Raw genomic sequence first — 10,830 nt, 5'->3', positions numbered from 1 at the left:
TATAATTCCTATTCTTATTATTTGTTTTGTAAAATGTATTTCTTGCAAATAATGTTGATGTGTCGACATCTTGAATTGTGTATAAGGAGATCATGACTAAAATGGTTATGATGGATTCCTATGACATGTAAGAGCTATGCTAGGAAGATTCAATGACAGGTGAAGACATGTGGCAACTAAGATATTTGAGTACTGTACACTCTACCCCAATAGTGGGGTTTGGGGCATCGGCCCAAAAATTTTTTTGGGGTTCCTATTTTCTCAGAGAATGGTAAAACCCTAATACGATTTACCTTTGGGAGTATCCCTAAAAGTGAAGCGCATGTTATAAGCATTTTTAGGGTTGTGAAGAGATGTGATGCAAAAAGGTGTATTGTTGGTACTGCGTGTAGCTACTAGAGTCTTCTGTTGTTGATGTTGAACTTGCATTGCAAGTGTATTGTAACCTTTGTTGAAGATAATACATTGTGCAGGTTCTCAAGGGGTGGGGTTGTTTTACCGAAAGGTTTTTCCCCACCGGAAAATCCTTGTGTTATGTGTTCCTTTCTCTGTCTATTTTCTGTATGCATGGTTGGCTGCAATATTGTTGTTTACATGATATTGAATCTATAAGTGAAGAAGATTTTAATAGGATTTGCATCATACTTTCCTTATGAGATTAGTGTAGGAAGCTGTTTCTGCACCTGAGTTTCCTTACAAGTGGTATCAGAGCTTGATCAACTTTTGATCCTAGTTGTTGGGGTAGGGTTTTTTGAGCTAATCTCAAGTTGAGTGGGGGTCTTGTGCAGAGCATCCTGAATCTTATTTGCAGATTGAGATGGCAAGTTCATCATAGGAAGAATGGAGGTGGAGAAATTTAATGGCACTAATTTCGAGTTGTGGAAACTTAAGATGGAAGACATGTTGGAAGATCGTGACCTATAAGAAGCGACTACAAGTGCTACAAGACCAGCAACTATAGCTCAAGTAGATTGGGATATTAAAGATCGTAAAGCTAAGGGTCTCATAAGACTCTATTTAACCGATGCAGTCCTTCTGAATGTTCTAGATGAGAAAACTGCATATAGTTTGTGGGAGAGACTTGGAGCCGTGTATCAGGCCAAATCTTTGGTGAACAAGTTGTTCTTGAAGAAGAAGTTGTATTCTCTGTGAATGGAGAAAGGTGGATCCTTAACAGATCATTTAAATGCATTTAATTTGTTGGCTACACAGTTGACATCAGCTGGTGTCAAGTTAGAGGAGGAGGATCGTTGCTACACACTTTTGTGTTCTTTACCGGATTCATGGGACCATCTTGTGATGGCTCTCGAAAGCACATTAGTCACTTTCAAAATGGATGATGTGGTGTCTTCGCTGCTATCAAAGGAGATTCAGAGAAAGGCTTCTGTTTCGAAAAAAGAAGCCCTTGCTATTCGTGGGAGATCCACGAAAAGAGGAAAGAAAAATGACAATAAGTCTGACAATAAGGGTAGATCCAAATCCTGTGGGAAGTCAAAGACTTCCAATAAGTCCAAGGAAAAATGTTGGAACTGTGATAAGACTGGGAACTTTTGTAAATACTGTAAAGAGCCTAAGAAGAAGAAGAAAGCCTCAGATTCTGGTTTTGAAAAATCTCAAGAAGATGGCGATGCATTCATCGTAGCTTTGGCAGCCCACACATCTGATGATGTGTGGTTGGTTGACTCAAGTGCATCTTTTCACATGACCTCTCATCGAAATTGGTTCTCAAGATATGAAGAGTTCGATGGTGCAAAGGTGTACTTTGGTGATGATTCTCACCTAAAGATAGTTGGACGTGGAAGGGTCACTATCAAATTTCCCGATGGACGAGTAAAGGGAATCAATGGAGTTATGCACATTCCAGGTTTGACACGAAACCTATTATCTGTAAGTATCCTGAATGATGTAGGTGTGCAATTTTTTTTTTTTTAAAGATGGATGTAAGATGATGAGAGGAGCTATGGTGCTTGCTAAGGGTACTAGGAGAGGTACTTTGTTTCAGCTTGATGCATACATTTCTCAATGTAATAGTTCTTCTATTTCAAAGAAGAGAGCAGCTATCACTTCATCCCCACCATGTAAATGAGTAGTAAAGAAGACTGTGGTTAGTGGTTCTGATGGTAGTGCAACAAGTGTACCTAAGGGTGCAAAAAATTTGGAAGGAAAGCTTCCTATAGAAAAGACAATGTTGTGGCATATGAGATTTGGCCACATTGGTGAGAAGGGTCTTAGAACCCTGACAAACAAAAATCTCATTCAGGGGTTAAATGATTGCAATCTCGAGTTTGACTTTTGTGAACACTGTGTAAATGGTAAACAAAATCATGTTCAGTTTTACTCTAGTTCTCACAAATCTTCTGATGTTTTGGATCTTATTCATTCTGATGAATTTGGTCCTATAAAAGTTCCTTCAATCTCCAAGTCTATATTTTTTGTATCTTTCATAGACGATTACAGTAGAAGGACATGGATTTATTTCCTTAAAAGTAAGACACAAGTCTTTAGTCAATTTAAAGAATTTAAAGCCCTTGTAGAGAATCAGACTAGTAAGAAGATTAAGTGTGTGAGAATTGACAATGGTGGTGAGTTTTGCTCAGCAGAGTTTGAATAGTTCTATAAAGAACAAGGTATCGAGAGGCATAAGAAAACTCCTTATACCCCAGAGAAAAATGGAGTTGCAGAGAGAATGAACAGGACACTGATGGAGAAGGCTAGGAGTATACTTAGTGGAGCTGGTTTAGAACAAAGGTTTTGGGCCAAAGCTATGGCCACTGCTTGCTATCTAGTTAACAGATCTCCTACATCAACCCTTGTTGGTAAGACACCCATGCAGGTGTGGTCTAGTAAGAAGCCTTCAATTAGACATCTTTGTTTTTTTGGTTGTGAAGCTTATGCACATGTTCCAAAGGAGAAAAGATCTAAGTTGGAAAACAAAGCTCTTAAATGTATTTTCATCAGGTACAGTGCTAGTGTGAAAGGATACAAGCTTTGGGATCTTGTGACTAGTAAGGTGTTGTATAGCAAAAATGTTATTTTTAGAGAGCTAACATCTTCTCCTATTGTGCGATAACCAGATGAAAGAGAAAAGGAAAAAGATGTTGTTCAGTTGCCTCCTACCCCTGAGAAGACTGAACAGAGAGACCATGTTGGGTCTAATGATGAGGAGAGCTCTAGCAGCTCTGATAGTTCAGAAGAGAGGAAGAACAACCTCAACCTTAGCCCTTGAGCAGATCCACGAGAGAAAGAAAGCAATCAGAAAGGTTTGGTTATTCTATGTTAGATTCTAGTTGTGCTTTTGCTTTGATCACTAACACTGATGAGCCTAGGCTGTGAAAGAGGCTTTGGGCATGGAAGATGCAGGTTCCTAGATTGAGGTGATGGATGATGAGATGGCTTCATTAGAGAAAAACCAAACATGGGACCTTGTACCTTTGCCTAAAGGGAGAAAATCCATTGGCCGTAAATGGGTGTTCAAGAAGAAATTTTTTGCAGATGGCAGTGTTGAAAGGTATAAAGCTAGATTGGTTGCAAAGGGGTATTCACAGGTAGAGGGAATAGATTATGGTGAAATATTCTCTCCTGTTGCAAAGTTGACATCCAATAGATTTCTATTATCTCTTGCTGCATCATATGATTTAGAGATATAACAAATGGATGTGAAGATAGCTTTCCTTCATGGTGATTTAAGGGAAGAGATTTATATGTCACAGCTTGAGCACTACATTGTTAAATGTAAAGAATCCTTAGTTTGCAGATTAAAGAAATCTCTATATGGTTTGAAGCAATCTCCTTGGATGTGGTACCTTATGTTTCATGCCTTTGTGTTTTCAATTGGATTTGTAAGATCAAAATCAGATCATTGTGTTTATTTTAGAATTGAAAATGATCGCCTTCTTATTATTGCATTATATGTTGATAATATGTTGCTGTTTGGGAAGGGTAAGGGTATGATTTCTGATTTTAAATCTTAGTTGTCAGCACAGTTTGAGATGAAAGATCTTGGGGCAACTAGGTACATCTTGGGTATGGAAATTAGTAGAGACAAGTCTTACAGAAAACTTTGGTTGAGTCAGAGTAAGTATGTGAAGTCTGTGTTGGACAGGTTCAACACGGAAGATTGTAGACCACTATGTGTTCCTATTCTTGTGGGAACAAAGTTATCTGTAGATGATTGTCCAAAATCTCCTAGTGAAGTCAAGGACATGAGTAGAGTACCTTATGCTAGTGCAGTTGGTAGTCTTATGTATGCTATAGTCTGTACTAGACCAGACATTGCCCAAGTAGTGGGAGTCCTGAGTCAATTTATGGCTAATCCTAGATAGATACATTGGGATGCAGTTAAGCGAGTATTCAGATATTTGAGGGGTACATCAGATTACTCCATATGTTATCATGGTAATTCTTCTGGATCTCAACATTTAGTTTGTATTCATGGGTTTGTGGATTCAGATTGGACAGGTGATATTGACCGCAGGAGATCCACCAGTGCTTATGTGTTCACTATGTTTAGTGGTGCCATTAGTTGGATGAGCAAGCGACAACCTGTGGTTGCTTTGTCCACTATAGAAGCTGAGTACATGGCTCCTACTCATGCTTGTAAGGAAGCCATTTGGCTTAAGAGATTGTGTTCTGATGTTGGTGTTGATGCAGAACAGATTACTATTTGGTGTGATAGTCAGAGTCTTATTTGCCTTGCAAAGAATCCAACTTTCCATGCCAGAACGAAGCACATTGATGTGCAGTATCACTTTGTGAGAGATATGGTGGAAGATGGAAAGGTAAATTTGGAAAAGGTAGATACTATGAAGAATGTTGCAGATGCATTAACGAAATCAGTTGGCACTGAGAAGTTCAGATGGTGTTCGGAGTTTATGGGCCTTTTGGCTTATAGCAATTAGTTCCTGTTATGTTCTTGTTGTTCTTACAAGGTGTTCAACAAGTGGGCGAATGTTAGGAATAAGGTGTCTCAAACTTGTATAATTCCTATTCTTACTATTTGTTTTGTAAAATGTATTTCTTGCAAATAATGTTGATGTGTCGACATCTTGAATTGTGTATAAGGAGATCATGACTAAAATGGTTATGATGGATTCCTATGACACGTAAGAGCTATGTTAGGAAGATTCAATGACAGGTGAATACATGTGGCAACTAAGATATTTGAGTATTGTACACTCTACCCCAATAGTGGGGTTCGGGGCATTGCCTTGAAAATTTTTTTGGGGTTCTTATTTTCTCAGAGAATGGTAAAACCCTAATATGGTTTACCTTTAGGAGTAGCCCTAAAAGTGAAGCGCGTGTTATAAGAATTTTTAGGTTTGTGAAGAGATGTGATGCAAAAAGGTGTATTGTTGGTACTGCGTGTAGCTACTGGAGTATTTTTTTGTTGATCTTGAACTTGCATTGCAAGTGTATTGTAACCTTGTGTTGAAGATAATACATTGTGCATGTTTTGAAGGGGTGGGGTTGTTTTACTGAAAGGTTTTTCCTCATCAAAAAATCCTTGCGTTATGTGTTCCTTTCTCTGTCTATTTTCTGTATGCATGGTTGGCTACAATATTGTTGTTTACATGATATTGAATCTGTAAGTGAAGAAGATTTTAATAGGATTTGCATCATACTTTCCTTATGAGATTAGTATAGGAAGTTGTTTCCACACCTGAGTTTCCTTACAATTACAACGATAATATGATTTCTAATTTTAAATCTTAGTTGTCAGCATAGTTTGAGATGAAAGATCTTGGGGAAACTAGGTACATCTTGGGTATGGAAATCAGTAGAGACAAGTCTAACAGAAAACTTTGGTTGAGTCAGAGTAAGTATGTGAAGTCTGTGTTGGACAGGTTCAACACGGAAGATTGTAGACCACTATGTGTTCCTATTCTTGTGGGAACAAAGTTATCTGTAGATGATTGTCCAAAATCTCCTAGTGAAGTCAAGGACATGAGTAGAGTACCTTATGCTAGTGCAGTTGGTAGTCTTATGTATGCTATAGTTTGTACTAGACCAGACATTGCCCAAGTAGTGGGAGTCCTGAGTCGATTTATGGCTAATCCTAGACGGATACATTGGGATGCAGTTAAGCGAGTATTTAGATATTTGAGGGGTACATCAGATTACTCCATATGTTATCATGGTAATTCTTTTGGATCTTAGCATTCGATTTGTATTCATGGGTTTGTGGATTCAGATTGGGCAGGTGATATTGACCATAGGAGATCCACCAGTGCTTATGTGTTCACTATGTTTAGTGGTGCCATTAGTTGGATGAGCAAGCGACAACCTGCGGTTGCTTTGTCCACTACAGAAGTTGAGTACATGGCTCCTACTCATGCTTATAAGGAAGCCATTTGGCTTAAGAGATTGTGTTCTGATGTTGGTATTGACGCAGAACAAATTACTATATGGTGTGATAGTTAGAGTCCTATTTTCCTTGCAAAGAATCCAACTTTCCATGCCAGAACGAAGCACATTGATGTGCAGTATAACTTTGTGAGAGATATGGTGGAAGATGGAAAGGTAAATTTGGAAAAGGTAGATACTGTGAAGAATGTTGCAGATGCATTAACGAAACCAGTGGGCACTGAGAAGTTCAGATGGTGTTCGGAGTCTATAGGCCTTTTGGCTATAGCGGTTAGTTCCTGTTATGTTCTTGTTGTTCTTACAAGGTGTTCAACAAGTGGGAGAATGTTAGGAATAAGGTGTCTCAACCTTGTATAATTCCTATTCTTATTATTTTTTTTGTAAAATGTATTTCTTGCAAATAATGTTGATGTGTCGAAATCTTGAATTATGTATAAGGAGATCATGACTAAAATGGTTATGATGGATTCCTATGACATGTAAGAGCTATGTTAGGAAGATTCAATGACAGGTGAAGACATGTGGCAACTAAGATATTTGAGTACTATACACTCTACGCCAATAGTGGGGTTCGGGGCATCGCCTTGAAAATTCTTTTGGGGTTCCTATTTTCTCGGAGAATGGTAAAACCATAATATGGTTTACCTTTAGGAGTAGCCTTAAAAGTGAAGCGCGTGTTATAAGCATTTTTAGGGTTGTGAAGAGATGTGATGCAAAAAGGTGTATTGTTGGTACTGCGTGTAGCTACTGGAGTCTTCTATTGTTGATGTTGAACTTGCATTGCAAGTGTATTATAACCTTGTGTTGAAGATAATACATTGTGCATGTTTTGGAGGGGTGGGGTTGTTTTACCGAAAGGTTTTTCCCCACCAGAAAATCTTTGTGTTATGTGTTCCTTTCTCTATCTATTTTCTGTATGCATAGTTGGCTACAATATTGTTGTTTATATGATATTGAATCTGTAAGTGAAGAAGATTTTAATAGGATTTGCATCATACTTTCCTTATGAGATTAGTGTAGGAAGCTATTTCCGCACTTGAGTTTCCTTACAATTATAATTTGACACGTTGTTTAATATATAGTGAATTCATTGAAATTTTTATATTTGAATGAATTGTTATTTGGAAATGGTTAGAAATTTGGCAAGTTGTTTAATATATATTGTGTATTCATTAAAATAATTGTAATTTTTATATGTATTTGAATGATTTGGAATTTACAAATTGTAAGTAATTCAGATGTTTGAATAATTTGACATATAGAAATCATCATCATGTCAACGAAGAAACTAAAAACTTAAACAAAGGAAGAGAGGGAGACAGATTTGGCAATTAAAAGAGACAAAATGAAACTACTACATGAACAAAGAAAATTGCAAAGCAATAATGAAGAATTAACTTTCAAAGAGGAACAAGAACCACCAATACAAAGAAACAAAGAGGAAGAATTGGAAAGACAAATAGAATGAATGAGACAGTTATGCTCAAGAAGACAATGGAATTTTGACGCTACACAATCTTCTAATGTTGGAGTCATATCATCTTCTCATGTTGAAGAGATGCTAATTTGTAGATCTGAGGATATACACACTCCATCATATCATGTTGAAGGCACAACATCAACATATCAAGTAGGTGATATTCCATATTTTGCATCTTATTGCCAAGGTACATCATCTTCTATTCAAGGTACGCAAAACACTCAACCTTATATTGATGTTAAAAATATCGAGGGAAAGGAAGAGATTATAACACCTTCTAGAATTCATTTTAAAAGGCCAAAATATTTGACTGATATTAATACCAACATTTTGAAATCACTACATGACAAGATTAGCAAGCATACTTGTCAAAGAAAAGTTAATTGTACGTGGAGATTATTCTTTTAAGAATTAAATATTACAAGTAAATACCCATTATTTGTTGAAATGACGAGAAATTTGAAATTTAGGCCTATCATGAAGATTCTTGGGCTAAGAATGATGTACAATTCAAATGAAAAAAATATTGTAAAGAGTTTAATGAGTGCTTATGACAAAGTGGGTTCTAAATCACATACCAAAGATAGTAATATCACAAGACGAGTACTTACATTGGCAATAGTAAGTACCCAAAGCAAAACATTAAAAATTGGTAGAGGTACTCTAAGGAAAGCCATGCTAAGGCGTGAGAGATTGGAAGATCCAACAAAAAATGAGTTATGAACATTTAGTAGTAGACTACCACAAAAGGATAAAGAAATTAGTGAAGCTTTGAAATAATTGATCAAAGATTTTTGAAAAAATAACACACATGTTTCTCCTAATCAAAGAGATGTTGTAAGAAGGAGGATTGGTAGCCAAAATCGTGACCCACGTGCAAAATATTTTTTGGACTCAACTTTGACACAATTTTTTCCAAAATTTATTGGTATGTATCCTCAAATTTGAATAAGTCAAAGATTTTTTGAGATAGGTGAACCTTTTTATGTGAAGATAAATCACACATACACAACTTGTTTTTGTAGGATACATATTGAATTTTCTATCCATTTTGATGTTTTTAGGCATATATGTGTGTTTTAGCATTCTAAGTTTGTTTTGTAGGATTGTGTTATAAATGAGCCACCGAGATCTTAAAGGGAATTCATATCCAATATTTTATGTGAAATAGGGGATGGCCAACAATTTGACAAGACATCATGCTTGGATGGTACATGCTTATTTTGTGGTTCTTTGCAACTTTTATCAACTTGTGAACATATGGATAGTACACATGCAATTGAAACTGAAATAGTAGATTACAAAAAATTTATGATAGTGACATATGCCCTAAAAGGTGGGAAACAGGGTAAAAGATGTGATTTAGTCATTAAAAAGATTTCAGTGTATGAGTTCATGAAGATTTTTCATGAAAAGATTATTTACAAGTATGCAAGGCATACACATAGAGCTTGATGGTTGGATTTGCAATTTAAGTTGTGCAAGGATATGTTTCCACTAGACACCATTGTTTTGGTTGTAGAATTTGCAAAGAACTATACACTACAACCACAAAATGAGATGCAAGGAAAGTATTATACTTCTCAACAGGTTTCCATATTTGTTCACATAAGATTCATGCATTCAACTACAAGTACAGAGGATTGACAAGAAGATTTTGAGGGAGTACCATTTTGACATCAGCAATGATTGATCACATTCTATGAAGTTTGTAAATGGTTGTTTTTAACCATTTTATGGAGATTTGCCTAACAGGGGCATACCATATCATCAACACATTATTTGGTCTGACAATTGCGCATCTCAATTCAAAATTGCACAAATGTTCTATTGGTTGAGCAAGATGCACAGGTTGTGTAGAATTCAATATATGTGGATTTCGTAGAGGTTGGTCATGGAAATGGAGAGTAAAATAGTGTGGACACATGTATCAAAATAGCTTTAGCTCATAAAGAACTAAAGCACAAAGATGGAGCAATATTGGAAGATGCAAAATCTATCGTTTAGTGGTGTAACGCCACAATGGGTCCAGGTAAGGAAAGTGAGTCTACAGTTTGTAGATTTTTTTGGTTGATATATAATACTAACATTGCATAATATGAGAGCAAGGAAGGGCTTCCAGACAATTACCAAGGCTTTTCCAGATCCTCTATAGATAAGCAGCAATCATGTCAAGCAAGCAAGGTGGAAAGGCTAAGCCCCTGAAGCAACAAAAGAAAGACAAAAAGGAGTATGATTAGCATGACTTTGCAAATATTCAAAAGAAAAAATATGAGGAGAAGGCCTTGAAAGAGTTAAAAGCCAAGGCACAATAGAAAGTTTCTTTTGGTGGATCTAGATTGAAGAAAAGTAAAAAAAAATAGGCACTACAAATGATGGATATTTGTAGCTGGAATTTACTATAGTGTTCGCATAGGAGATGATTACTAAAATATGAAATATGGTTAAGAATGCTTAAAATTATAGCCACCTTAGACCTTCATTTATGTGTAATTGTGCTGATATCTAAATAAGTAATTAAGGACTTTTCTTGTGTCTGGTTTTCTTTCTACAAAACATTGCACTATATGAGGATTGTTACATACTAATAGGATCAAGTGAGTTGCACTCTTTTAGAAGCTCTGATGTAGGTTCATGGAGTATCTACATATAAAAAATGGCATGCTATTTTCTATCATGTATAGAGGAAAATTGGGATGACTGCGAATCAACTAAATGGGTGGACAAATGGGATATATGGGTTTTGGGCCCAATTGACACCTATCATCCCCCACAAGCACTAGAAATGGTAGAGATGGATTTGTCTATTGACTTTGACTGCTTGTCTAATCTAATGCAACTTGGTAATATATATATTTATATATCTTTGTAAGTTCAAAATGTAACTTTATAAATTTTACCTAAGTATTTTCTAAATTAATGACGACATTTGGTACATTTATCACTGTAGGCCATGTTTTTTGTTGTTATTGCACCCAAAGACAATG

At 36.3% G+C, this 10,830-nt stretch overlaps 1 pseudogene; it reads left to right on the top strand.

Moving 5' to 3' along the window:
• The first annotated feature begins 10,011 nt into the window (after nt 1-10,011).
• On the top strand, nt 10,012-10,206 carry LOC149543998 (uncharacterized; annotated as a pseudogene).
• Nucleotides 10,207-10,830: the final 624 nt, after the last annotated feature.

Source organism: Cupressus sempervirens, chromosome 8 (genome assembly GCF_028749045.1).
Source record: "Cupressus sempervirens isolate cs-2001-9-10 chromosome 8, ASM2874904v1, whole genome shotgun sequence".
Classification (NCBI taxonomy): Eukaryota; Viridiplantae; Streptophyta; class Pinopsida; order Cupressales; family Cupressaceae; genus Cupressus; species Cupressus sempervirens.
Note: the sequence above shows the minus strand (reverse complement) of the source record. Positions and strands in the feature narration are given on the sequence as shown.